Source organism: Capricornis sumatraensis, chromosome 17, assembly GCF_032405125.1.
Source record: "Capricornis sumatraensis isolate serow.1 chromosome 17, serow.2, whole genome shotgun sequence".
Taxonomy (NCBI): Eukaryota; Metazoa; Chordata; class Mammalia; order Artiodactyla; family Bovidae; genus Capricornis; species Capricornis sumatraensis.
Window position 1 is genome coordinate 290,166 of NC_091085.1, and position 25,472 is coordinate 315,637.

Below are 25,472 nucleotides of genomic sequence, written 5' to 3' on the forward strand. Positions count from 1 at the left end.
GCGTGCCGATGCAATCAGTACTTTGGCGGAGCCGAGTGCCCCTCCAGTACGGCAGAGCCCCAGCTCTGCTCAAAGTGCCGATCTCTCAGAGTTGCTGGCGTGAGGCTTCTGTGCCCTGGGCGAGTCTTGCCCAGACTTGCCGCACGTTAAGCTTCCAGTCCAGAAAGGAGCGGGCTGCGCGAGACTGGGAGATGCTACTGGCGCCTTCCTGGCCTCAGCTCCACTCCTTCCTTGCCTTTGAATCTAGTCCCCAGGCCTTCTTGTGGAGGGCTTAGTTGCCGGTGGGTTGCACACTGCCAAGCGCTCCAGCAGTGAGGGCTCTATTAGAGGCAATGGGAGGGCAACTGTAAGTCTATTCTTACGGTTGCTTGAACGCCGAGACTCAGAACAGCATGGAGAGCACAAGGATCACAGGGCCACTGGCTGGGGTCTGCAGCCCCACACACGCGGAGGCTGACTCGGTGAGCGACCAGAAGGTGCCTGACAGACGTCATTTCCCTAGTGCTCTCCTCCCCAGCAGAGACGTGTGCAGGTGGTTAGGGCCTGCCCCTGCGTATCTGGGCTCCCGTCCAAAGCCCCAGCTCAGGGAAGCAGCTCCTCAGCCAAGACCTGTGGGAGGCGCAGGAGGCCCCGCCTGGAAGCCTAGTTTACTGGAAGCGGGAAGCGAGCCTCCTTGGAAGAAGGGGAGCCAGCCCAGCTGCGTGCGGCTGCAATCACTGCTTTGGCGGAGTCGAGTGCCCCTCCATTACAGCAGAGCTCCAGCTCTGCTCAGAGGCCCGATCTGGCAGAGTTGCTGGCGTGAGGCTGCTCTGCCCTGGGCGAGCCTTGCCCAGACTTGGCGCACGTTAGGCTTCCAGTCCAGAAAGGAGCGGGCTGCGTGAAACTGGGAGATGCTACTGGCGCCTTCCTGGCCTCAGCTCCACTCCTGCCTTGCCTTTGCACCTAGTCCCCAGGCGTTCTTGTGGAGGGCTTAGTTGCCGGTGGTTTGCACACTGCCACGCGCTCCAGCAGTGAGGGCTCTATTAGAAGCAATGGGAGGGCAACTGCAGGGCTCCTCCAGCGGTTGCTTGACCGCCCAGACTCAGCATAGCACGGAGAGCACAAGGCTCACAGGACCCCTGGCTGGGGTCTGCAGCCCCACACACCTGAGGTGAACTCCGGGAGCGCCCAGAATGTGCCTGACAGACGTCATTTCCCTAGTTCTCTCCTCCCCTGCAGAGACATGTGCAGGTGGTTGGGACCTGTCCCTGCGTGTCTGGGCTCCCGTGCACTGCCCCACCTCAGGGAAGCAGCTCCTCAGCCAAGACCTGTGGGAGGCGCACGGGGCCGCGCCTGGAAGCCAAGTTTACAGCATGTGGGAAGCGAGCCTCCTTGGGAGAAGGGGAGGCAGCCCAGCTGCGTGCGGCTGCAATCACTGCTTTGGCGGTGCCGAGTGCCCCTCCAGTACGGAAGAGCTCCAGCTCTGCTCAGAGGCCCGATCTGGCAGAGTTGCTTGCGTGAGGCTGCTCTGCCCTGGGCGAGCCTTGCCCAGACTTGCCTCACGTTAGGCTTCCAGTCCAGAAAGGAGCGGGCTGCATGAGACTGGGAGATGCTACTGGCGCCTTCCTGGCCTCAGCTCCACTCCTGCCTTTCCTTTGCACCTAGTCCCCAGGCGTTCTTGTGGACGGCTTAGTTGCCGGTGTGTTGCACACTGCCAAGCGCTCCAGGAGTGAGGGCTCTATTAGAGGCAAAGGGAGGGCAACTGCAAGTTTCCTCTTGCGGTTGCTTGACCGCCCAGACTCAGCAGAGCATGGAGAGCCCAAGGCTCACAGGGCCCCTGTCTGGGGTCTGCAGCCCCACACACGCGGAAACTGACTCGGTGAGCGCCCAGAAGGTGCCTGACAGACGTCATTTCCCTAGTGCTCTCCTCCCCAGCAGAGACGTGTGCAGGTGCTTGGGGCCTGCCCCTGCGTGTCTGGGCTCCCGTCCACAGCCCCAGCTCAGGGAAGCAGCTCTTGAGCCAAGACCTTTTGGAGGCGCAGGGGTCCCTGCCTGGAAGCCTAGTTTACAGCATGCGGGAAGCGAGCCTCCTCGGGAGAAGAGAAGGCAGCCCTGCTGCGTGTTGCTGCATTCACTGCTTTGGCGGAGCCGAGTGCGCCTCCAGTACGGCAGAGCTCCAGCTCTGCTCAGAGGCCCAATCTGGCAGAGCTGCTTGCGTGAGGCTGCTGTGCCCTGGGCGAGCCTTGCCAAGACTTGCCTCGTGTAGGCTTCCTGTCCAGAATGGAGAGGGCTGCGAAAGACTGGGAGATGCTACTGGCGCCTTCCTGGCCTTAGCTCCACTCCTGCCTTGCCTTTGCACCTAGTCCCCACGAGTTATTTTGGAGGGCTTAGTTGCCGGTGGGTTGCACACTGCCAAAGGCTCCAGCAGTGTGGGCTCTATTAGAGGCAATGGGAGGGCAACTGCAGGGCTCCTCCAGCGGTTGCTTGACCGCCCAGACTCAGCACAGCACGGAGAGCCCAAGGCTCACAGGGCCCCTGGATGGGGTCTGCAGCCCCACACACGCGGAAACTGACTCGGTGAGCGCCCAGAAGGTGCCTGACAGACGTCATTTCGCTAGTGCTCTCCTCCCCAGCAGAGACGTGTGCAGGTGGTTTGGGCCTGCCCCTGCGTGTCTGGGCTCCCGACCACAGCCCCAGCTCAGGGAAGCAGCTCCTCAGCCAAGACCTGTAGGAGGCGCGGGGCGCCCTCGCCTGGAAGCCTAGTGCACACCATGCGGGAAGCGAGCCTCCTTGGGAGAAGAGGAGGCAGCTCAGATGCGTTGGGCTGCAATCACTGCTTGGGCGGAGCCGAGTGTGCCTCCAGTACGGCAGAACTCCAGCTCTGCTCAGAGGCCCGATCTGGCAGAGTGCTGGCGTGAGTCTGCTCTGCCCTGGGCGAGCCTTGCCCAGACTTGCCTCGCACATAGGCTTCCAGTCCAGGAAGGAGCGGGTTGCGCGAGACTGGGAGATGCTGCTGGCGCCTTCCTGGCCTCAGCTCCACTCCTGCCTTGCCTTTGCACCTAGTTCCCATGCGTTCCTGTGGAGGGCTTAGTTGCCGGTGGGTTGCACACTGCCAAGCGCTCCAGCAGTGAGGGCTCTATTAGAGGCAATGGGAGGGCAACTGCAGGGCTCCTCCAGCGGCTGCTTGACCGCCCAGACTCAGCACAGCACGGAGATAACAAGGCTCACAGGGCCCCTGGCTGGGGTCTGCAGCCCCACACACGCGGAGGCCGAGTCGGTGAGCGCGCAGAAGGTGCCTGACAGACGTCATTTTCCTAGTGCTCTCCTCCCCAGCAGAGACGTGTGCAGGTGGTTAGGGCCTGCCCCTGCGTGTCTGGGCTCCCGTCCACAGCACCAGCTCAGGGAAGCAGCTCCTGAGCCAAGACCTGTGGGAGGCGCAGGGGTCCCCGCCTGGAATCCTAGTTTACAGCATGCGGGAAGCGAAACTCCTCGGGAGAAGAGGAGCCAGCCCAGCTGCGTGCGGCTGCAATCAATACTTTGGCGGAGCCGAGTGCCCCTCCAGTACGGCAGTGCTCCAGCTCTGCTCAGAGACCCGATCTGGCAGAGTTGCTTGCGTGAGGCTGCTCTGACCTGGGCGAGCCTTGCCCAGATTTGCCTCGCGGCTAGGCTTCCAGTCCAGGAAGGAGCAGGCTGCGTGAGACTGGGAGATGCTACTGGCGCCTTCCTGGCCTCAGCTCCACTCCTGCCTTGCCTTTGCACCTAGTCCCCAGGCGTTCTTGTGGAGGGCTTAGTTGCCGGTGGGTTGCACACTGCCAAGAGCTCCAGCAGTGAGGGCTCTATTAGAGGCAATGGGAGGGCAACTGCAGGGCTCCTCCAGCAGTTGCTTGACCGCCCAAACTCAGCACAGCACGGAGAGCAAAAGGCTCACAGGGCCCCTGGCTGGGGTCTGCAGTCCCACCCTCCGGAGGTGAACTCCGGGAGCGCCCAGAAGGTGCCTGAGAGACGTCATTTCCCTAGTACTCTCCTTCCCAGCAGAGACGTGTGCTGGTGGTTGGGGCCTGCCCCGGCGTGTCTGGGCTCCCGTCCACAGCCCCAGCTCAGGGAAGCAGCTCCTGAGTCAAGACCTTTGGGAGGCGCGGGGGGCCTCGCCTGGAAGCCTAGTTTACAGCATGCGGGAAGCGAGCCTCCTCGGGAGAAGAGAAGGCAGCCCGGCTGCGTGCGGCTGCATTCACTGCTTGGGCGGAGCCGAATGCGCTTCTAGTACGGCAGTGCTCCAGCTCTGCTCAGAGGCCCGATCTGGCAGAGTTGCTTGCGTGAGGCTGCTCTGCCCTGGGCGAGCCTTGCCCAGATTTGCCTCGCGTCTAGGCTTCCATTCCAGGAAGGAGCAGGCTGCGTGAGACTGGGAGATGCTACTGGCGCCTTCCTGGCCTCAGCTCCACTCCTGCCTTGCCTTTGCACCTAGTCCCCAGGCGTTCTTGTGGACGGCTTAGTTGCCGGTGTGTTGCACACTGCCAAGCGCTCCAGCAGTGAGGGCTCTATTAGAGGCAATGGGAGGGCAACTGCAGGGCTCCTCCAGCGGTTGCTTGACCGCCCAGACTCAGCACAGCACGGAGAGCACAAGGCTCACAGGGCCCCTGGCTGGGGTCTGCAGCCCCACACACGCGGAGGCTAACTCAGTTAGCGCCCAGAAGGTGCCTGACAGACGTCATTTCCCTAGTGATCTCCTCCCCAGCAGAGACGTGTGTAGGTCGTTAGGGCCTGCCCCTGCGTGTCTGGGCTCCAGTCCACTGCCCCAGCTCAGGGAAGCAGCTCCTGAGCCAAGACCTGTGGGAGGTGCAGGGGGCCCCTCCTAGAAGCCTAGTATGCAGCATGTGGGAAGCCTCCTCGGGAGAAGAGAAGGCAGCCCGGCTGCGTGCGGCTGCATTCACTGCTTTGGCGGAGCCGAGTGCGCCTCCAGTACGGCAGAGCTCCAGCTCTGCTCAGAGTCCGGATCTGTCAGAGTTTCTTGCGTTAGGCGGCTCTGTCTTGGGCGAGCCTTGCTCAGACTTGCCACGCACATAGGCTTCCAGTCCAGGAAGGAGCGGGCTTCGCGAGACTGGGAGAGGCTGCTGGCGCCTTCCTGGCCTCAGCTCCACTCCTGCCTTGCCTTTGCACCTAGTTCCCAGGCGTTCCTGTGGAGGGCTTAGTTGCCGGTGGGTTGCACACTGCCAAGCGCTCCAGCAGTGAGGGCTCTATTAGAGGCAATGGGAGGGCAACTGCAGGGCTCCTCTAGCGGCTGCTTGACCGCCCAGACTCAGGACAGCACGGAGAGCACAAGGCTCACAAGGCCCCTGGCTGGGGTCTGCAGCCCCGCACACGCGGAGGGCGAGTCGGTGAGCGCGCAGAAGTTGCCTGACAGACGTCATTGCCCTAGAGCTCTCCTCCCCCGCAGGGACGTGTGCAGGTGGTTGGGACCTGCCCCTGCGTGTCTGGGCTCCTGTCCACAGCCCCAGCTCAGGGAAGCAGCTCCTGAGCCAAGACATGTGGGAGGCGCAGGGGGCCCCGCCTGGAAGCCTAGTTTACAGCAGGCGGGAAGCGAGACTCCTCGGGAGAAGAGGAGCCAGCCCAGCTGCGTGCGGCTGCAATCAATACTTTGGCGGAGCCGAGTGCCCCTCCAGTACGGCAGTGCTCCAGCTCTGCTCAGAGGCCCGATCTGGCAGAGTTGCTGGCGTGAGGCTGCTCTGCCATGGGCGAGCCTTGCCCAGACCTGCCTCGCGGCTAGGCTTCCAGTCCAGGAAGGAGCAAGCTGCGTGAGACTGGGAGATGCTACTGGCACCTTCCTGGCCTCAGCTCCACTCCTGCCTTGCCTTTGCACCTAGTCCGCAGGCGTTCTTGTGGAGGGCTTAGTTGCCGGTGGGTTGCACACTGCCAAGCGCTCCAGCAGTGAGGGCTCTATTAGAGGCAATGGGAGGGCAACTGCAGGGCTCCTCCAGCGGTTGCTTGACCGCCCAGATAGCACAGAACGGAGAGCCCAAGGCTCACAGGGCCCCTGGCTGGGGTCTGCAGCCCCACACACCGGAGGTGAATTCCGGGAGCGCCCAGAAGGTGCCAGACAGACGTCATTTTCCTAGTGCTCTCCTCCCCAGCAGAGACGTGTGCAGGTGGTTGGGGCCTGCCCTTGAGTGTCTGGACTCCCTTCCACAGCCCCAGCTCAGGGAAGCAGCTCCTCAGCTAAGACCTCTAGGAGGCGCGGGGCGCCCCCGCCGGGAAGCCTAGTTTACAGCATGCCGGAAGCGAGCCTCCTCAGTACAAGAGAAGGCAGCCCAGCTGCGTGCGGATGCAATCAGTACTTTGGCGGAGCCGAGTGCCCCTCCAGCACGGCAGAGCTCCAGCTCTGCTCAAAGGCCCGATCTCTCATAGTTGCTGGCGTGAGCCTCCTGTGCCCTGGGCGAGCCTTGCCCAGACTTGCCTCGCGTAGGCTTCCTGTCCAGAAAGGAGCGGGCTGCGCGAGATTGGGAGATGCTACTGGCGCCATCCTGGCCTCAGCTCCACTCCTGCCTTGCATTTGCAGCTAGTCCCCAGGCGTTCTTGTGGAGGGCTTAGTTGCCGGTGGGTTGCACACTGCCAAGCGCCCCAGCAGTGAGGGCTCTATTAGAGGCAATGGGAGGGCAAATGCAGGGCTCCTCCAGCGGTTCCTTGACAGCCCAGACTCAGCACAGCACGGAGAGCAAAAGGCTCACAGGGCCCCTGGCTGGGGTCTTCAGCCCCACACTCCGGAGGTGAACTCCGGGAGAGCCCAGAAGGTGCCTGAGAGACATCATTTCCCTAGTACTCTCCTTCCCAGCAGAGACATGTGCAGGTGGTTGGGGCCTGCCCCTGCGTGTCTGGGCTCCCGTCCACAGCCCCAGCTCAGGGAAGCAGCTCCTGAGTCAAGACCTTTGGGAGGAGCTGGGGGCCTCGCCTGGAAGCCTAGTTTACAGCATGCGGGAAGCGAGCCTCCTCGGGAGAAGAGAAGGCAGCCCGGCTGCGTGCGGCTGCATTCACTGCTTGGGCGGAGCCGAGTGCGCTTCTAGTACGGCAGAGCTCCAGCACTGCTCAGAGGCCCGATCTGGCAGAGTTGCTGGCGTGAGGCTGCTATGCCCAGGGCGAGCCTTGCCCAGACTTGCCTCGCGTAGGCTTCCTGTCCAGAAAGGAGTGGGCTGCGCGAGACTGGGAGATGCTACTGGCGCCTTCCTGGCCTCAGCTCCACTCCTGCCATGCCTTTGCACCTAGTCCCCAGGCGTTCTTGTGGACGGCTTAGTTGCCGGTGTGTTGCACACTGCCAAGCGCTCCAGCAGTGAGGGCTCTATTAGAGGCAATGGGAGGGCAACTGCAGGGCTCCTCCAGCGGTTGCTTGACCGCCCAGACTCAGCACAGCACGGAGAGCACAAGGCTCACAGGGCCCCTGGCTGGGGTCTGCAGCCCCACACACGCGGAGGCTAACTGAGTTAGCGCCCAGAAGGTGCCTGACAGACGTCATTTCCCTAGTGATCTCCTCCCCAGCAGATACGTGTGTAGGTCGTTGGGGCCTGCCCCTGCGTGTCTGGGCTCCAGTCCACTGCCCCAGCTCAGGGAAGCAGCTCCTGAGCCAAGACCTGTGGGAGGTGCAGGGGGCCCCTCCTGGAAGCCTAGTATGCAGCATGTGGGAAGCCAGCCTCCTCGGGAGAAGAGAAGGCAGCCCTGCTGTGTGCGGCTGCATTCACTGCTTTGGCGGAGCCGAGTGCGCCTCCAGTACGGCAGAGCTCCAGCTCTGCTCAGAGTCCGGATCTGTCAGAGTTGCTTGCGTTAGGCGGCTCTGTCTTGGGCGAGCCTTGCTCAGACTTGCCACGCACATAGGCTTCCAGTCCAGGAAGGAGCTGGCTGCGCGAGACTGGGAGAGGCTGCTGGCGCCTTCCTGGCCTCAGCTCCACTCCTGCCTTGCATTTGCACCTAGTTCCCAGGCGTTCCTGTGGAGGGCTTAGTTGCCGGTGGGTTGCACACTGCCAAGCGCTCCAGCAGTGAGGGCTCTATTAGAGGCAATGGGAGGGCAACTGTAGGGCTCCTCCAGCGGCTGCTTGACCGCCCAGACTCAGCACAGCACGGAGAGCACAAGGCTCACAAGGCCCCTGGCTGGGGTCTGCAGCCCCGCACACGCGGAGGGCGAGTCGGTGAGCGCGCAGAAGGTGCCTGACAGACGTCATTTCCCTAGTGCTCTCCTCCCCCGCAGAGACGTGTGCAGGTGGTTGGGACCTGCCCATGCGTGTCTGGGCTCCTGTCCACAGCCCCAGCTCAGGGAAGCAGCTCCTGAGCCAAGACATGTGGGAGGCGCAGGGGGCCCCGCCTGGAAGCCTAGTTTACAGCAGGCGGGAAGCGAGACTCCTCGGGAGAAGAGGAGCCAGCCCAGCTGCGTGCGGCTGCAATCAATACTTTGGCGGAGCCGAGTGCCCCTCCAGTACGGCAGTGCTCCAGCTCTGCTCAGAGGCCCGATCTGGCAGAGTTGCTGGCGTGAGGCTGCTCTGCCCTGGGCGAGCCTTGCCCAGACCTGCCTCGCGGCTAGGCTTCCAGTCCAGGAAGGAGCAAGCTGCGTGAGACTGGGAGATGCTACTGGCACCTTCCTGGCCTCAGCTCCACTCCTGCCTTGCCTTTGCACCTAGTCCGCAGGCGTTCTTGTGGAGGGCTTAGTTGCCGGTGGGTTGCACACTGCCAAGCGCTCCAGCAGTGAGGGCTCTATTAGAGGCAATGGGAGGGCAACTGCAGGGCTCCTCCAGCGGTTGCTTGACCGCCCAGATAGCACAGAAAGGAGAGCCCAAGGCTCACAGGGCCCCTGGCTGGGGTCTGCAGCCCCACACACCGGAGGTGAATTCCGGGAGCGCCCAGAAGGTGCCAGACAGATGTCATTTTCCTAGTGCTCTCCTCCCCAGCAGAGACGTGTGCAGGTGGTTGGGGCCTGCCCTTGAGTGTCTGGACTCCCTTCCACAGCCCCAGCTCAGGGAAGCAGCTCCTCAGCTAAGACCTCTAGGAGGCGCGGGGCGCTCCCGCCGGGAAGCCTAGTTTACAGCATGCCGGAAGCGAGCCTCCTCAGTACAAGAGAAGGCAGCCCAGCTGCGTGCGGATGCAATCAGTACTTTGGCGGAGCCGAGTGCGCCTCCAGCACGGCAGAGCTCCAGCTCTGCTCAAAGGCCCAATCTCTCATAGTTGCTGGCGTGAGCCTCCTGTGCCCTTAGCGAGCCTTCCCAGACTTGCCTCGCGTTAGGCTTTCAGTCCAGAAAGGAGCGGGCTGCGCGAGACTGGGAGATGCTACTGGCGCCTTCCTGGCCTCAGCTCCACTCCTGCCTTGCATTTGCACCTAGTCCCCAGGCGTTCTTGTGGACGGCTTAGTTGCCGGTGTGTTGCACACTGCCAAGCGCTCCAGCAGTGAGGGCTCTATTAGAGGCAATGGGAGGGCAACTGCAGGGCTCCTCCAGCGGTTGCTTGACCGCCCAGACTCAGCACAGCACGGAGAGCACAAGGCTCACAGGGCCCCTGGCTGGGGTCTGCAGCCCCACACACGCGGAGGCTACCTCAGTTAGCGCCCAGAAGGTGCCTGACAGACGACATTTCCCTAGTGATCTCCTCCCCAGCAGAGACGTGTGTAGGTCGTTGGGGCCTGCCCCTGCGTGTCTGGGCTCCAGTCCACAGCCCCAGCTCAGGGAAGCAGCTCCTGAGCCAAGAACTGTGGGAGGTGCAGGGGGCCCCTCCTGGAAGCCTAGTATGCAGCATGTGGGAACCCAGCCTCCTCGGGAGGAGAGAAGGCAGCCCTGCTGTGTGCGGCTGCATTCACTGCTTTGGCGGAGCCGAGTGCGCCTCCAGTACGGCAGAGCTCCAGCTCTGCTCAGAGTCCGGATCTGTCAGAGTTGCTTGCGTTAGGCGGCTCTGTCTTGGGCGAGCCTTGCTCAGACTTGCCACGCACATAGGCTTCCAGTCCAGAAAGGAGCGGGCTGCGCGAGACTGGGAGATGCTACTGGCGCCTTCCTGGCCTCAGCTCCACTCCTGCCTTTCCTTTGCAGCTAGTCCCCAGGCGATCTTGTGGAGGGCTTAGTTGCCGGTGGGTTGCACACTGCCAAGCGCTCCAGCAGTGAGGGCTCTATTAGAAGCAATGGGAGGGCAACTGCAGGGCTCCTCCAGCGGTGCTTGACCGCCGATACTCAGCACAGCACGGAGAGCACAAGGCTCACAGGGCCCTGGCTGGGGTCTGCAACCCCACACACGCGGAGGCTGACTCGGTGAGCACGCAGAAGGTGCCTGACAGACGTCATTTCCCTAGTGCTCTCCTCCCCAGCAGAGACGTGTGCAGGTGGTTGGGGCCTGCCCCTGCGTGTCTGGGCTCCTGTCCACAGCCCCAGCTCAGGGAAGCAGCTCCTGAGCCAAGACCTGTGGGAGGCGCAGGGGGCCCCGCCTGGAAGCCTAGTTTACAGCATGCGGAAAGCGAGACTCCTCGGGAGAAGAGGAGCCAGCCCAGCTGCGTGCGGCTGCAATCAATACTTTGGTGGTGCCGAGTGCCCCTCCAGTACGGCAGTGCTCCAGCTCTGCTCAGAGGCCCGATCTGGCAGAGTTGCTTGCGTGAGGCTGCTCTGCCCTGGGCGAGCCTTGCCCAGACATGCCTCGTGGCTAGGCTTCCAGTCCAGGAAGGAGCAGGCTGCGTGAGACTGGGAGATGCTACTGGCGCCTTCCTGGCCTCAGCTCAACACCTGCCTTGCCTTTGCACCTAGTCCCCAGGCGTTCTTGTGGAGGGCTTAGTTGCCGGTGGGTTGCACACTGCCAAGCGCTCCAGCAGGGAGGGCTCTATTAGAGGCAATGGGAGGGCAACTGCAGGGCTCCTCCAGCGGTTGCTTGACCGCCCAGACAGCACAGCACGGAGAGCCCAAGGCTCACAGGGCCCCTGGCTGGGGTCTGCAGCCCCACACACCGGAGGTGAATTCCGTGAGCGCCCAGAAGGTGCCAGACAGACGTCATTTTCCTAGTGCTCTCCTCCCCAGCAGAGACGTGTGCAGGTGGTTGGGGCCTGCCCTTGAGTGTCTGGACTCCCTTCCACAGCCCCAGCTCAGGGAAGCAGCTCCTCAGCTAAGACCTCTAGGAGGCGCGGGGCGCCCCCGCCGGGAAGCCTAGTTTACAGCATGCCGGAAGCGAGCCTCCTCAGTACAAGAGAAGGCAGCCCAGCTGCGTGCGAATGCAATCAGTACTTTGGCGGAGCCGAGTGCCCCTCCAGTACGGCAGAGCTCCAGCTCAGCTCAAAGGTCCGATCTCTCATAGTTGCTGGCGTGAGCCTCCTGTGCCCTGGGCAAGCCTTGCCCAGACTTGCCTCGCGTAGGCTTCCTGTCCAGAAAGGAGCGGGCTGCGCGAGATTGGGAGATGCTACTGGCGCAATCCTGGCCTCAGCTCCACACCTGCCTTGCATTTGCAGCTAGTCCCCAGGCGTTCTTGTGGAGGGCTTAGTTGCCGGTGGGTTGCACACTGCCAAGCGCCCCAGCAGTGAGGGCTCTATTAGAGGCAATGGGAGGGCAAATGCAGGGCTCCTCCAGCGGTTCCTTGACAGCCCAGACTCAGCACAGCACGGAGAGCAAAAGGCTCACAGGGCCCCTGGCTGGGGTCTTCAGCCCCACACTCCGGAGGTGAACTCCGGGAGAGCCCAGAAGGTGCCTGAGAGACATCATTTCCCTAGTACTCTCCTTCCCAGCAGAGACGTGTGCAGGTGGTTGGGGCCTGCCCCTGCGTGTCTGGGCTCCCGTCCACAGCCCCAGCTCAGGGAAGCAGCTCCTGATCCAAGACCTGTGGGAGGTGCAGGGGGCCCCTCCTGGAAGCCTAGTATGCAGCATGTGGGAAGCCAGCCTCCTCGGGAGAAGAGAAGGCAGCCCTGCTGTGTGCGGCTGCATTCACTGCTTTGGCGGAGCCGAGTGCGCCTCCAGTACGGCAGAGCTCCAGCTCTGCTCAGAGTCCGGATCTGTCCGAGTTGCTTGCGTTAGGCGGCTCTGTCTTGGGCGAGCCATGCTCAGACTTGCCACGCACATAGGCTTCCAGTCCAGGAAGGAGCGGGCTGCGCGAGACTGGGAGAGGCTGCTGGCGCCTTCCTGGCTTCAGCTCCACTCCTGCCTTGCCTTTGCACCTAGTTCCCAGGCGTTCCTGTGGAGGGCTTAGTTGCCGGTGGGTTGCACACTGCCAAGCGCTACAGCAGTGAGGGCTCTATTAGAGGCAATGGGAGGGCAACTGCAGGGCTCCTCCAGCGGCTGCTTGACCGCCCAGACTCAGCACAGCACGGAGAGCACAAGGCTCACAAGGCCCCTGGCTGGGGTCTGCAGCCCCGCACACGCGGAGGGCGAGTCGGTGAGCGCGCAGAAGGTGCCTGACAGACGTCATTTCCCTAGTACTCTCCTCCCCCGCAGAGACGTGTGCAGGTGGTTGGGACCTGCCCCTGCGTGTCTGGGCTCCTGTCCACAGCCCCAGCTCAGGGAAGCAGCTCCTGAGCCAAGACATGTGGGAGGCGCAGGGGGCCCCGCCTGGAAGCCTAGTTTACAGCAGGCGGGAAGCGAGACTCCTCGGGAGAAGAGGAGCCAGCCCAGCTGCGTGCGGCTGCAATCAATACGTTGGCGGAGCCGAGTGCCCCTCCAGTACGGCAGTGCTCCAGCTCTGCTCAGAGGCCCGATCTGGCAGAGTTGCTGGCGTGAGGCTGCTCTGCCCTGGGCGAGCCTTGCCCAGACCTGCCTCGCGGCTAGGCTTCCAGTCCAGGAAGGAGCAAGCTGCGTGAGACTGGGAGATGCTACTGGCACCTTCCTGGCCTCAGCTCCACTCCTGCCTTGCCTTTGCACCTAGTCCGCAGGCGTTCTTGTGGAGGGCTTAGTTGCCGGTGGGTTGCACACTGCCAAGCGCTCCAGCAGTGAGGGCTCTATTAGAGGCAATGGGAGGGCAACTGCAGGGCTCCTCCAGCGGTTGCTTGACCGCCCAGATAGCACAGAACGGAGAGCCCAAAGCTCACAGGGCCCCTGGCTGGGGTCTGCAGCCCCACACACCAGAGGTGAATTCCGGGAGCGCCCAGAAGGTGCCAGACAGACGTCATTTTCCTAGTGCTCTCCTCCCCAGCAGAGACGTGTGCAGGTGGTTGGGGCCTGCCCTTGAGTGTCTGGACTCCCTTCCACAGCCCCAGCTCAGGGAAGCAGCTCCTCAGCTAAGACCTCTAGGAGGCGCGGGGCGCCCCCGCCGGGAAGCCTAGTTTACAGCATGCCGGAAGCGAGCCTCCTCAGTACAAGAGAAGGCAGCCCAGCTGCGTGCGGATGCAATCAGTACTTTGGCGGAGCCGAGTGCCCCTCCAGCACGGCAGAGCTCCAGCTCTGCTCAAAGGCCCGATCTCTCAGAGTTGCTGGCGTGAGCCTCCTGTGCCCTGGGCGAGCCTTCCCAGACTGGCCTCGCGTTAGGCTTTCAGTCCAGAAAGGAGCGGGCTGCGCGAGAATGGGAGATGCTACTGGCGCCTTCCAGGCCTCAGCTCCACTCCTGCCTTGCCTTTGCACCTAGTCCCCAGGCGTTCTTGTGGACGGCTTAGTTGCCGGTGTGTTGCACACTGCCAAGCGCTCCAGCAGTGAGGGCTCTATTAGAGGCAATGGGAGGGCAACTGCAGGGCTCCTCCAGCGGTTGCTTGACCGCCCAGACTCAGCACAGCAAGGAGAGCACAAGGCTCACAGGGCCCCTGGCTGGGGTCTGCAGCCCCACACACTCGGAGGCTAACTCAGTTAGCGCCCAGAAGGTGCCTGACAGACGTCATTTCCCTAGTGATCTCCTCCCCAGCAGAGACGTGTGCAGGTGGTTGGGGTCTGCCCCTGCGTGTCTGGGCTCCCGTCCACAGCCCCAGCTCAGGGAAGGAGTTCCTGAGCCAAGACCTGTGGGAGGCGCAGGGGGCCCCGCCTGGAAGCCTAGTTTACAGCATGCGGGAAGCGAGCCTCCTCGGGAGAAGAGAAGGCAGGCCGGCTGCGTGCGGCTGCATTCACTGCTTGGGCGGAGCCGAGTGCGCTTCCAGTACGGCAGAACTCCAGCACTGCTCAGAGGCCCGCTCTGGCAGAGTTGCTGGCGTGAGGCTGCTCTGCCCTGGGCGAGCCTTGCCCAGACTTGCCTCGCACATAGGCTTCCAGTCCAGAAAGGAGCAGGCTGCGCGAGACTGGGAGATGCTACTGGCGCCTTCCTGGCATCAGCTCCACTCCTGCCTTGCCTTTGCACCTAGTCCCCAGGCGTTCTTGTGGAGGGCTTAGTTGCCGGTGGGTTGCACACTGCCAAGCGCTCCAGCAGTGAGGGCTATATTAGAGGCAATGGGAGGGCAACTGCAGGGCTCCTCCAGCGGCTGCTTGACCGCCCAAACTCAGCACAGCACGGAGAGCACAAGGCTCACAGGGCCCCTGGCTGGGGTCTGCAGCCCCACACACGCGGAGGCCGAGTCGGTGAGCGCGCAGAAGGTGCCTGACAGACGTCATTTCCCTAGTGCTCTCCTCCCCAGCAGAGACGTGTGCAGGTGGTTGGGGCCTGCCCCTGCGTGTCTGGGCTCCTGTCCACAGCCCCAGCTCAGGGAAGCAGCTCCTGAGCCAAGACCTGTGGGAGGCGCAGGGGGCCCCGCCTGGAAGCCTAGTTTACAGCATGCGGGAAGCGAGACTCCTCGGGAGAAGAGGAGCCAGCCCAGCTGCGAGCGGCTGCAATCAATACTTTGGCGGAGCCGAGTGCCCCTCCAGTACGGCAGTGCTCCAGCTCTGATCAGAGGCCCGATCTGGCAGAGTTGCTTGCGTGAGGCTGCTCTGCCCTGGGCGAGCCTTGCCCAGACTTGCCTCGCGGCTAGGCTTCCAGTCCAGGAAGGAGCAGGCTGCGTGAGACTGGGAGATGCTACTGGCGCCTTCCTGGCCTCAGCTCCACTCCTGCCTTGCCTTTGCACCTAGTCCCCAGGCGTTCTTGTGGAGGGCTTAGTTGCCGGTGGGTTGCACACTGCCAAGCGCTCCAGCAGTGAGGGCTCTATTAGAGGCAATGGGAGGGCAACTGCAGGGCTACTCCAGCGGTTGCTTGACCGCCCAGACAGCACAGCACGGAGAGCCCAAGGCTCACAGGGCCCCTGGCTGGGGTCTGCAGCCCCACACACCGGAGGGGAATTCCGGGAGCGCCCAGAAGGTGCCAGACAGACGTCATTTTCCTAGTGCTCTCTTCCCCAGCAGAGACGTGTGCAGGTGGTTGGGGCCTGTCCTTGAGTGTCTGGACTCCCTTCCACAGCCCCAGCTCAGGGAAGCAGCTCCTCAGCTAAGACCTGTAGGAGGCGCGGGGCGCCCCCGCCGGGAAGCCTAGTTTACAGCATGCCGGAAGCGAGCCTCCTCAGTACAAGAGAAGGCAGCCCAGCTGCGTGCGAATGCAATCAGTACTTTGGCGGAGCCGAGTGCCCCTCCAGTACGGCAGAGCTCCAGCTCTGCTCAAGGCCCGATCTCTCATAGTTGCTGGCGTGAGCCTCCTGTGCCCTGGGCGAGCCTTGCCCAGACTTGCCTCGAGTAGGCTTCCTGTCCAGAAAGGAGCGGGCTGCGCTAGACTGGGAGATTCTACTGGCGCCTTCCTGGCCTCAGCTCCACTCTTGCCTTGCCTTTGCACCTAGTCCCCAGGCGTTCTTGTGGAGGGCTTAATTGCCGGTGGGTTGCACACTGCCAAGCGCTCCAGCAGTGAGGGCTCTATTAGAGGCAATGGGAGGGCAACTGCAGGGCTCCTCCAGCGGTTTCTTGACCGCCCAGACTCAGCACAGCACGGAGAGCACAAGGCTCACAGGGACCCTGGCTGGGGTCTGCAGCCCCACACACGCGGAGTCTAACTCAGTTAGCGCCCAGAAGGTGCCTGACAGACGTCATTTCCCTAGTGCTCTCCTCCCCAGCAGAGACGTGTGTAGGTGGTTGGGGCCTGCCCCTGCGTGTCTGGGCTCCAGTCCACAGCCCCAGCTCAGGGAAGCAGCTCCTAAGCCAAGACCTGTGGGAGGCGCAGGGGGCCCCTCCGGGCAGCCTAGTTTACAGCATGCGGGAAGCCAGCCTCCTCGGGAGAAGAGAAGGCAGCCCTGCTGTGTGCGGCTGCATTCACTGCTTTGGCGGAGCCGAGTGCGCCTCCAGTACGGCAGAGCTCCAGCTCTGCTCAGAGTCCGGATCTGGCAGAGTTGCTTGCGTTAGGCTGCTCTGTCCTGAGCGAGCCTTGCCCAGACTTGCCTCGCACATAGGCTTCCAGTCCAGGAAGGAGCGGGCTGCGCGAGACTGGGAGATGCTGCTGGCTCCTTCCTGGCCTCAGCTCCACTCCTGCCTTGCCTTTGCACCTAGCTCCCAGGCGTTCCTGTGGAGGGCTTAGTTGCCGGTGGGTTGCACACTGCCAAGCGCTCCAGCAGTGAAGGCTCTATTAGAGGCAATGGGAGGGCAACTGCAGGGCTCCTCCAGCGGCTGCTTGACCGCCCAGACTCAGTACAGCACGGAGAGCACAAGGCTCACAGGGCCCCTGGCTGAGGTCTGCAGCCCCACACACGCGGAGGCCGAGTCGGTGAGCGCGCAGAAGGTGCCTGACAGACGTCATTTCCCTAGTGCTCTCCTCCCCAGCAGAGACGTGTGCAGGTGGTTGGGGCCTGCCCCTGCGTGTCTGGGCTCCTGTCCACAGCCCCAGCTCAGGGAAGCAGCTCCTGAGCCAAGACCTGTGGGAGGCGCAGGGGGCCCCGCCTGGAATCCTAGTTTACAGCAGGCGGGAAGCGAGACTCCTCGGGAGAAGAGGAGCCAGCCCAGCTGCGTGCGGCTGCAATCAATACTTTGGCGGAGCCGAGTGCCCCTCCAGTACGGCAGTGCTCCAGCTCTGCTCAGAGGCCCGAACTGGCAGAGTTGCTGGCGTGAGGCTGCTCTGCCCTGGGCGAGCCTTGCCCAGACTTGCCTCGCGGCTAGGCTTCCATTCCAGGAAGGAGCAGGCTACGTGAGACTGGGAGATGCTACTGGCGCCTTCCTGGCCTCAGCTCCACTCCTGCCTTGCCTTTGCACCTAGTCCCCAGGCGTTCTTGTGGAGGGCTTAGTTGCCGGTGGGTTGCACACTGCCAAGCGCTCCAGCAGTGAGGGCTCTTTTAGAGGCAATGGGAGGGCAACTGCAGGGCTCCTCCAGCGGTTGCTTGACCGCCCAGACAGCACAGCACGGAGAGTCCAAGGATCACAGGGCCCCTGGCTGGGGTCTGCAGCCCCACACACCGGAGGGGAATTCCGGGAGCGCCCAGAAAGTGCCAGACAGACGTCATTTTCCTAGTGCTCTCCTCCCCAGCAGAGACGTGTGCAGGTGGTTGGGGCCTGCCCTTGAGTGTCTGGACTCCCTTCCAGAGCCCCAGCTCAGGGAAGCAGCTCCTCAGCTAAGACCTGTAGGAGGCGCGGGGCGCCCCCGCCGGGAAGCCTAGTTTACAGCATGCCGGAAGCGAGCCACCTCAGTACAAGAGAAGGTAGCCGAGCTGCGTGCGGATGCAATCAGTACTTTGGCGGAGACGAGTGCCCCTCCAGTACGGCAGAGCTCCAGCTCTGCTCAAAGGCCCGATCTCTCATAGATGCTGTCATGAGCCTCCTGTGCCCTGGGCGAGCCTTGCCCAGACTTGCTTCGCGTTAGGCTTCCAGTCCAGAAAGGAGCGGGCTGCGCGAGACTGGGAGATGCTACTGGCGCCTTCCTGGCCTCAGCTCCACTCCTGCCTTGCCTTTGCACCTAGTCCCCAGGCGTTCTTGTGGAGGGCTTAGTTGCCGGTGGGTTGCACACTGCCAAGCGCTCCAGCAGTGAGGGCTCTATCAGAGGCAAAGGGAGCGCTACTGCAAGTCGCCTCTTCCGTTTGCTTGACCGCCCAGACTCAGCACAGCACGGAAAGCACAAGGCTCACAGGGCCCCTGGCTGGGGTCTGCAGCCCCACACACCGGAGGCGAACTCCGGGAGCGCCCAGAAGGTGCATGAAAGACGTCATTTCCCTAGTGCTCTCCTCCCCAGCAGAGACGTGTGCAGGTGGTTGGGGCCTGCCCCTGCGTGTCTGGGCTCCCGTCCACAGCCCCAGCTCAGGGAAGGAGTTCCTGAGCCAAGAAATGTGGGAGGCGCAGGGGGCCCCGCCTGGAAGCCTAGATTACAGCATGCGGGAAGCGAGCCTCCTCGGGAGAAGAGAAGGCAGGCCGGCTGCGTGCGGCTGCATTCACTGCTTGGGCGGAGCCGAGTGCGCTTCCAGTACGGCAGAGCTCCAGCACTGCTCAGAGGCCCGATCTGGCAGAGTTGCTGGCGTGAGGCTGCTCTGCCCTGGGCGAGCCTTGCCCAGACTTGCCTCGCACATAGGCTTCCAGTCCAGGAAGGAGCAGGCTGCGCGAGACTGGGAGATGCTGCTGGCGCCTTCCTGGCGTCAGCTGCACTCCTGCCTTGCCTTTGCACCTAGTCCCCAGGCGTTCCTGTGGAGGGCTTATTTGCCGGTGGGTTGCACACTGCCAAGCGCTCCAGCAGTGAGGGCTCTATTAGAGGCAAAGGGAGGGAAACTGCAGGGCTCCTCCAGCGGTTGCTTGACCACCCGGACAGCACAGCACGGAGAGCCCAAGGCTCACAGAGCCCCTGGCTGGGGTCTGCAGCCCCACACACGCGGAGGCTGACTCAGTGAGCGCCCAGAAAGTGCCTGACAGACGTCATTTCCCTAGTGCTCTCCTCCCCAGCAGAGACGTGTGCAGGTGGTTGGGGCCTGCCCCTGGGTGTCTGGGCTCCCGTCCACAGCCCCAGCTCAGGGAAGCAGCTCCTGAGCCAAGACCTGTGGTAGGCGCAGGGGGCGCCGCCTGGAAGCCTAGTTTACAGCATGCGGGAATCGTGCCTCCTCGGGAGAAGAGGAGCCAGCAGAGCTGCGTGCGGCTGCAATCACTGCTTTGGCGGAGCCGAGTGCCCCTCCAGTACGGCAGAGCTCCAGCTCTGCTCAGAGGCCCGATTAGGCAGAGTTGCTGGCGTGAGCTTGCTCTGCCCTGGGCGAGCCTTGCCCAGACTTGCCTCGCGGCTAGCCTTCCAGTCCAGGAAGGAGCAGGCTGCGCGAGTCTGGGAGATGCTACTAGCGCCTTCCTGGCCTCAGCTCCACTCCTGCCTTGCCTTTGCACCTAGTCCCCAGGCGTTCTTGTGGAGGGCTTAGTTGCCGGTGGGTTGCACACTGCCAAGCGCTCCAGCAGTGAGGGCTCTATTAGTGGTAATGGGAGGGAAACTGCAGGGTTCCTCCAGCGGTTGCTTGACCGCGCAGACTCAGCACAGCACGGAGAGCACAAGGCTCACAGGGCGCCTGGCTGGGGTCTGCAGCCCCACACACGCGGAGGCTGACTCGGTGAGCGCCCAGAAGGTGCCTGACAGACGTCATTTTCCTAGTGCTCTCCTCGCCAGCAGAGACGTGTGCAGGTGGTTGGGGCCTGCCCCTGCGTGTCTGGGCTACCGTCCACAGCCCCAGCTCAGGGAAGCAGCTCCTGAGCAAAGACCTGTGGGAGGCGCAGGGGGCCCCTCCTGGAAGCCTAGTTTGCAGCATGCGGGAAGCCAGCCTCCTCGGGAGAAGAGAAGGCAGCCCTGCTGTGTGCGGCTGCATTCACTGCTTTGGCGGAGCCGAGTGTGCCTCCAGTACGGCAGAGCTCCAGCTCTGCTCAGAGGCCCGATCTGGCAGAGTTTCTGGCATGAGGCTACTTTTCCCTGGGCGAGCCTTGCCCAGACTTGCCTCGCGTTAGGCTTCCAGTCCAGAAAGGAGCGGGCTGCGCGAGACTGGGAGATGCTACTGGCGCCTTCCGGGCCTCAGCTCCACTCCTGCCTTGCCTTTGCACCTAGTCCCCAGGCGTTCTTGTGGAGGGCTTAGTTGCCGGTCGGTTGCACACTGCCAAACGCTCCAGCAGTGTGGGCTCTATTAGAGGCAATGGGAGGGCAACTGCAGGGCTCCTCCAGCGGTTGCTTGACCGCCCAGACTCAGCACAGCACGGAGAGCACAAGGCTCACAGGGCTCCTGGCTGGGGTCTGCAGCCCCACACACCGGAGGTGAACTCCGGGAGCGCCCAGAAGGTGCCTGACAGACGTCATTTCCGTAGTGCTCTCCTCCCCAGCAGAGACGTGTGCAGGTGGTTGGGGCCTGCCCTTGAGTGTCTGGACTCCCTTCCACAGCCCCAGCTCAAGGAAGCAGCTCCTCAGCTAAGACCTGTAGGAGGCGCGGGGCGCCCCCGCCGGGAAGCCTAGTTTACAGCATGCCGGAAGCGAACCTCCTCAGTACAAGAGAAGGCAGCCCAGCTGCGTGCGGCTGCAATCAGTACTTTGGCGGAGCCGAGTGCCCCTCCAGTACAGCAGAGCTCCAGCTCTGCTCAAAGGCCCGATCTCTCATAGTTGTTGGTGTGAGGCTCCTGTGCCCTGGGCGAGCCTTGCCCAGACTTGCCTCGCGTTAGGCTTCCAGTCCAGAAAGGAGCGGGCTGCGCGAGACTGGGAAATGCTACTGGCGCCTTCCTGGCCTCAGCTCCACTCCTGCCTTGCCGTTGCACCTAGTCCCCAGGCGTTCTTGTGGAGGGCTTAGTTGCCGGTGGGTTGCACACTGCCAAGCGCTCCAGCAGTGAGGCCTCTATTAGTGGTTATGGGAGGGCAACTGCAGGGCTTCTCCAGCAGTTGATTGACCGCCCAGACTCAGCACAGCACGGAGAGCACAAGGATCACAGGGCCACTGGCTGGGGTCTGCAGCCCCACACACGCGGAGGTTGACTCGGTTAGCGCCCAGAAGGTGCCTGACAGACGTCATTTCCCTAGTGCTCTCCTCCCCAGCAGAGACGTGTGCAGGTGGTTAGGGCCTGCCCCTGCGTTTCTGGGCTCCCGTCCACAGCGCGAGCTCAGGGAAGCAGCTCCTGAACCAAGACCTGTGGGAGGCCCAGGGGGCCCCGCCTGGAAGCCTAGTTTACAGCATGCCGGAAGCGAGCCTCCTTGGGAGAAGGGGAAGCAGACAAGCTGCGTGCGGCTGCAATCACTGCTTTGGCGGAGCCGAGTGCCCCTCCAGTACGGCAGAGCTCCAGCTCTGCTCAGAGTCCCGATCTGGCAGAGTTGCTGGCGTGAGGCTGCTCTGCCCTGGGCGAGCCTTGCCCAGACTTGCCTCGAGGCTCCGCTTCCAGTCCAGAAAGGAGCGGGCTGCGCGAGACAGGGAGATGCTACTGGCGCCTTCCTAGCCTCAGCTCCACTGCTGCCTTGCCTTTGCACCTAGTACACAGGCGTTCTTGTGGAGGGCTTAGTTGCCGGTGGGTTGCACACTTCCAAGCGCTCCAGCTTGAGGGCTCTATTAGAGGCAAAGTGAGGGCAACTGTAAGTCTGTTCTTACGGTTGCTTGACCGCCCAGATTCAGCACAGCACTTAGAGCACAAGGCTCACAGTGTCCCTGGCTGGGGTCTGCAGCCCCACACACGCGGAGGCTGACTCGGTGACCGCCCAGAAGGTGCCTGACAGACGTCATTTCCCTAGTGCTCTCCTCCACAGCAGAGACGTGTGCAGGTGGTTGGGGCCTGCCCCTGCGTGTCTGGGAACCCGTCCACAGCCCCACCTCAGGGAAGCAGCTTCTCAGCCAAGACCTGTGGGAGGTGCAGGGGGCCCCGCCTGGAAGCCTAGTTTACAGCATGCAGGAAGCACGTCTCCTCGGGAGAAGAGGAGCCAGCCCAGCTGCTTGTGGCTGCAATCACTGCTTTGGCGGAGCAGAGTGCCCCTCCAGTACGGCAGAGCTCCAGCTCTGCTCAGAGGCCCTATCGGGCAGAGTTGCTGGCGTGAGGCTGCTCTGCCCAGGGCGAGCTTTGCCCAGACTTGCCTCGCGGCTAGGCTTCCAGTCCAGGAAGAAGCAGGCTGCGCGAGACTGGGAGATGCTACTGGCGCCTTCCTGGCCTCAGCTCCACTCTTGCCTTGCCTTAGCACCTAGTCCCCAGGCGTTCTTGTGGAGGGCTTAGTTGCCGGTGGGTTGCACACTGCCAAGCGCTCCAGCAGTGAGGGCTCTATTAGAGGCAAAGGGAGGGCAACTGCAAGTTTCCTCTTGCGGTTGCTTGACCGCCCAGACTCAGCATAGCACGGAAAGCCCAAGGCTCACAGGGCCCCTGGCTGGGGTCTGCACCCCCACACACGCGGAAACTGACTCGGTGAGCGCCCAGAAGGTGCCTGACAGACGTCATTTCCCTAGTGCTCTCCTCCCCAGCAGAGACGTGTGCAGGTGGTTGGGGCCTGCCCCTGCGTGTCTGGGCTCCCGTCCACAGCCCCAGCTCAGGGAAGCAGCTCCTGAGCCAAGACCTGTGGGAGGCGCAGGGGGCCCCGCCTGGTAGCCTAGTTTACAGCATGCGGGAAGCGAGCCTCCTCGGGAGAAGAGAATGCAGCCTGGCAGCGTGCGGCTGCATTCACTGCTTTGGCGGAGCCGAGTGCGCCTCCAGTACGGCAGAGCTACAGCTCTGCTCAGAGTCCGAATCTCGCATAGTTGCTGGCGTTAGGCTGCTCTGTCCTGGGTGAGCCTTGCCCAGACTTGCCTCGCACATAGGCTTCCAGTCCAGGAAGGAACGGGCTGCGCGAGACTGGGAGATGCTGCTGGCGCCTTCCTGGCGTCAGCTGCACTCCTGCCTTGCCTTTGCACCTAGTCCCCAGGCGTTCCTGTGGAGGGCTTAGTTGCCGGTGGGTTGCACACTGCCAAGCGCTCCAGCAGTGAGGGCTCTATTAGAGGCAATGGGAGGGCAACTGCAGGGCTCCTCCAGCGGTTGCTTGACCACCCGGACAGCACAGCACGGAGAGCCCAAGGCTCACAGGGCACCTGGCTGGTGTCTGCAGCCCCACACACGCGGAGGCTGACTCAGTGAGCGCCCAGAAAGTGCCTGACAGACGTCATTTCCCTAGTGCTCTCCTCCCCAGCAGAGACGTGTGCAGGTGGTTGGGGCCTGCCCCTGGGTGTCTGGGCTCCAGTCCACAGCCCCATCTCAGGGAAGCAGGTCCTGAGCCAAGACATGTGGGAGGCTCAGGTGGCCCCGCCTGGAAGCCTAGTTTACAGCATGCGGGAAGCGAGCCTCCTCGGGAGAAGAGAAGGCAGCCCTGCTGTGTGCGGCTGCATTCACTGCTTTGGTGGAGCCGAGTGCGCCTCCAGTACGGCAGAGCTCCAGCTCTGCTCAGAGGCCCGATCTGGCAGAATTGCTGGCGTGAGGCTGCTCTGCCCTGGGCGAGCCTTGCCCAGACTTGCCGCACGTTAGGCTTCCAGTCCAGATAGGAGCGGGCTGCGTGAGACTGGGAGATGCTACTGGCGCCTTCCTGGCCTCAGCTCCACTCCTGCCGTGCCTTTGCACCTAGTCCCCAGGCGTTCTTGTGAAAAGCTTAGTTGCCGGTGGGTTGCACACTGCCAAGCGCTCCAGCAGTGAGGGCTCTATTAAAGGCAAAGGGAGGGCTACTGCAAGTCGCCTCTTGCGTTTGCTTGACCGCCCAGACTCTGCACAGCACGGAAAGCACAAGTTTCACAGGGCACCTGGCTGGGGTCTGCAGCCCCACATACCGGAGGGGAACTCTGGGAGCGCCCAGAAGGTGCCTGACAGACGTCATTTCCCTAGTGCTCTCCTCCCCAGCAGAGACGTGTGCAGGTGTTTGGGGCCTGCCCTTGAGTGTCTGCACTCCCTTCCACAGCCCCTGCTCAGGGAAGCAGCTCCTCAGCTAAGACATGTAGGAGGCGCGGGGCGCCCCCGCCTGGAAGCCCAGTTTATAGCATGCTGGAAGCGGGCCTCCTCAGTACAAGAGAAGGCAGCCCAGCTGCGTGCGGCTGCAATCAGTACTTTGGCGGAGCCAAGTGCCCCTCCAGTACGGCAGAGCTCCAGCTCTGCTCAAGGCCCGATCTCTCATAGTTGCTGGCGTGAGGCTGCTGTGCCCTGGGCGAGCCTTGCCCAGACTTGCCTCGCGTTAGGCTTCCAGTCCAGAAAGGAGCGGGCTGCGCGAGACTGGGAGATGCTACTGGCGCCTTCCTGGCCTCAGCTCCACTCCTGCCTTGCCTTTGCACCTAGTCCCCAGGCGTTCTTGTGGAGGGCTTAGTTGCCGGTGGGTTGCACACTGCCAAGCGCTCCAGCAGTGAGGGCTCTATTAGATGCAAAGTGAGGGCAACTGGAAGTCTATTCTTACGATTGCTTAACCGCCGAACTCAGCACAGCACGGAGAGCACAAGGATCACAGGGCCACTGGCTGGGGTCTGCAGCCCCACACACGCGGAGGCTGACTCGGTGAGCGCCCAGAAGGTGCCTGACAGACGTCATTTCCCTAGTGCTCTCCTCCCCAGCAGAGACGTGTGCAGGTGGTTAGGTCCTGCCCCTGCGTGTCTGGGCTCCCGTCCACAACCCAAGCTCAGGGAAGCAGCTCCTCAGCCAAGACCTGTGGGAGGCGCAGGGGGCCCCGCCTGGAAGCCTAGTTTACAGCATGCGGAAAGCGAGCCTCATTGGGAGAAGGGGAGCCAGCCCAGCTGCGTGCGGCTGCAATCACTGCTTTGTCGGATTCGAGTGCCCCTACATTACGGCAAAGCTCCAGCTCTGCTCAGAGGCCCGATCTGGCAGAGTTGCTGGCCTGAGGCTGCTCTGCCCTCGGCGAGCCTTGCCCAGACTTGCCGCACGTTAGGCTTCCAGTCCAGAAAGGAGTGGGCTGCGTGAGACTGGGAGATGCTACTGGCGCCTTCCTGGCCTCAGCTCCACTCCTGCCTTGCCTTTGCACCTAGTCCCCAGGCGTTCTTGTGGAGGGCTTAGTTGCCGGTGGGTTGCACACTGACAAGCGCTCCAGCAGTGAGGGCTCTATTAGAGGCAATGGGAGGGCAACTGCAGGGCTCCTCCAGCGGTTGCTTGACCGCCCAGACTTAGCACAGCACGGAGAGCACAAGGCTCACAGGGCCCCTGGCTGGGGTCTGCAGCCCCACACACCGGAGGTGAACTCCGGGAGCGCCCAGAAGGTGCCTGACAGACGTCATTTCCCTAGTGCTCTCCTCTCCAGCAGAGAAGTGTGCAGGTGGTTGGGGCCTGCCCCTGCGTGTCTGGGCTCCTGTGCACAGCCCCAGCTCAGGGAAGCAGCTCCTGAGCCAAGACCTTTGGGAGGCGCAGGGGGCTCCGCCTGGAAGCCTAGTTTACAGCATGCGGGAAGCGAGCCTCCTCGGGAGAAGAGGAGGCAGCCCTGCTGTGTGCGGCTGCATTCACGGCTTTGGCGGAGCCGAGTGTGCCTCCAGTATAGCAGAGCTCCAGCTCTGCTCAAGGCCAGATCTGGCCGAGCTGCTGGCGTGAGGCTGCTCTGCCCTGGGCGAACCTTGCCCAGACTTGCCTCGCGGCTAGGTTTCCAGTCCAGGAAGGAGCAGGCTGCGCGAGACTGGGAGATGCTACAGGCGCCTTCCTGGCCTCAGCTCCACTCCTGCCTTGCCTTTGCACCTAGTCCCCAGGCGTTCTTGTGGAGGGCTTAGTTGCCGGTGTGTTGCACACTGCCAAGCGCTCCAGCAGTGAGGGCTCTATTAG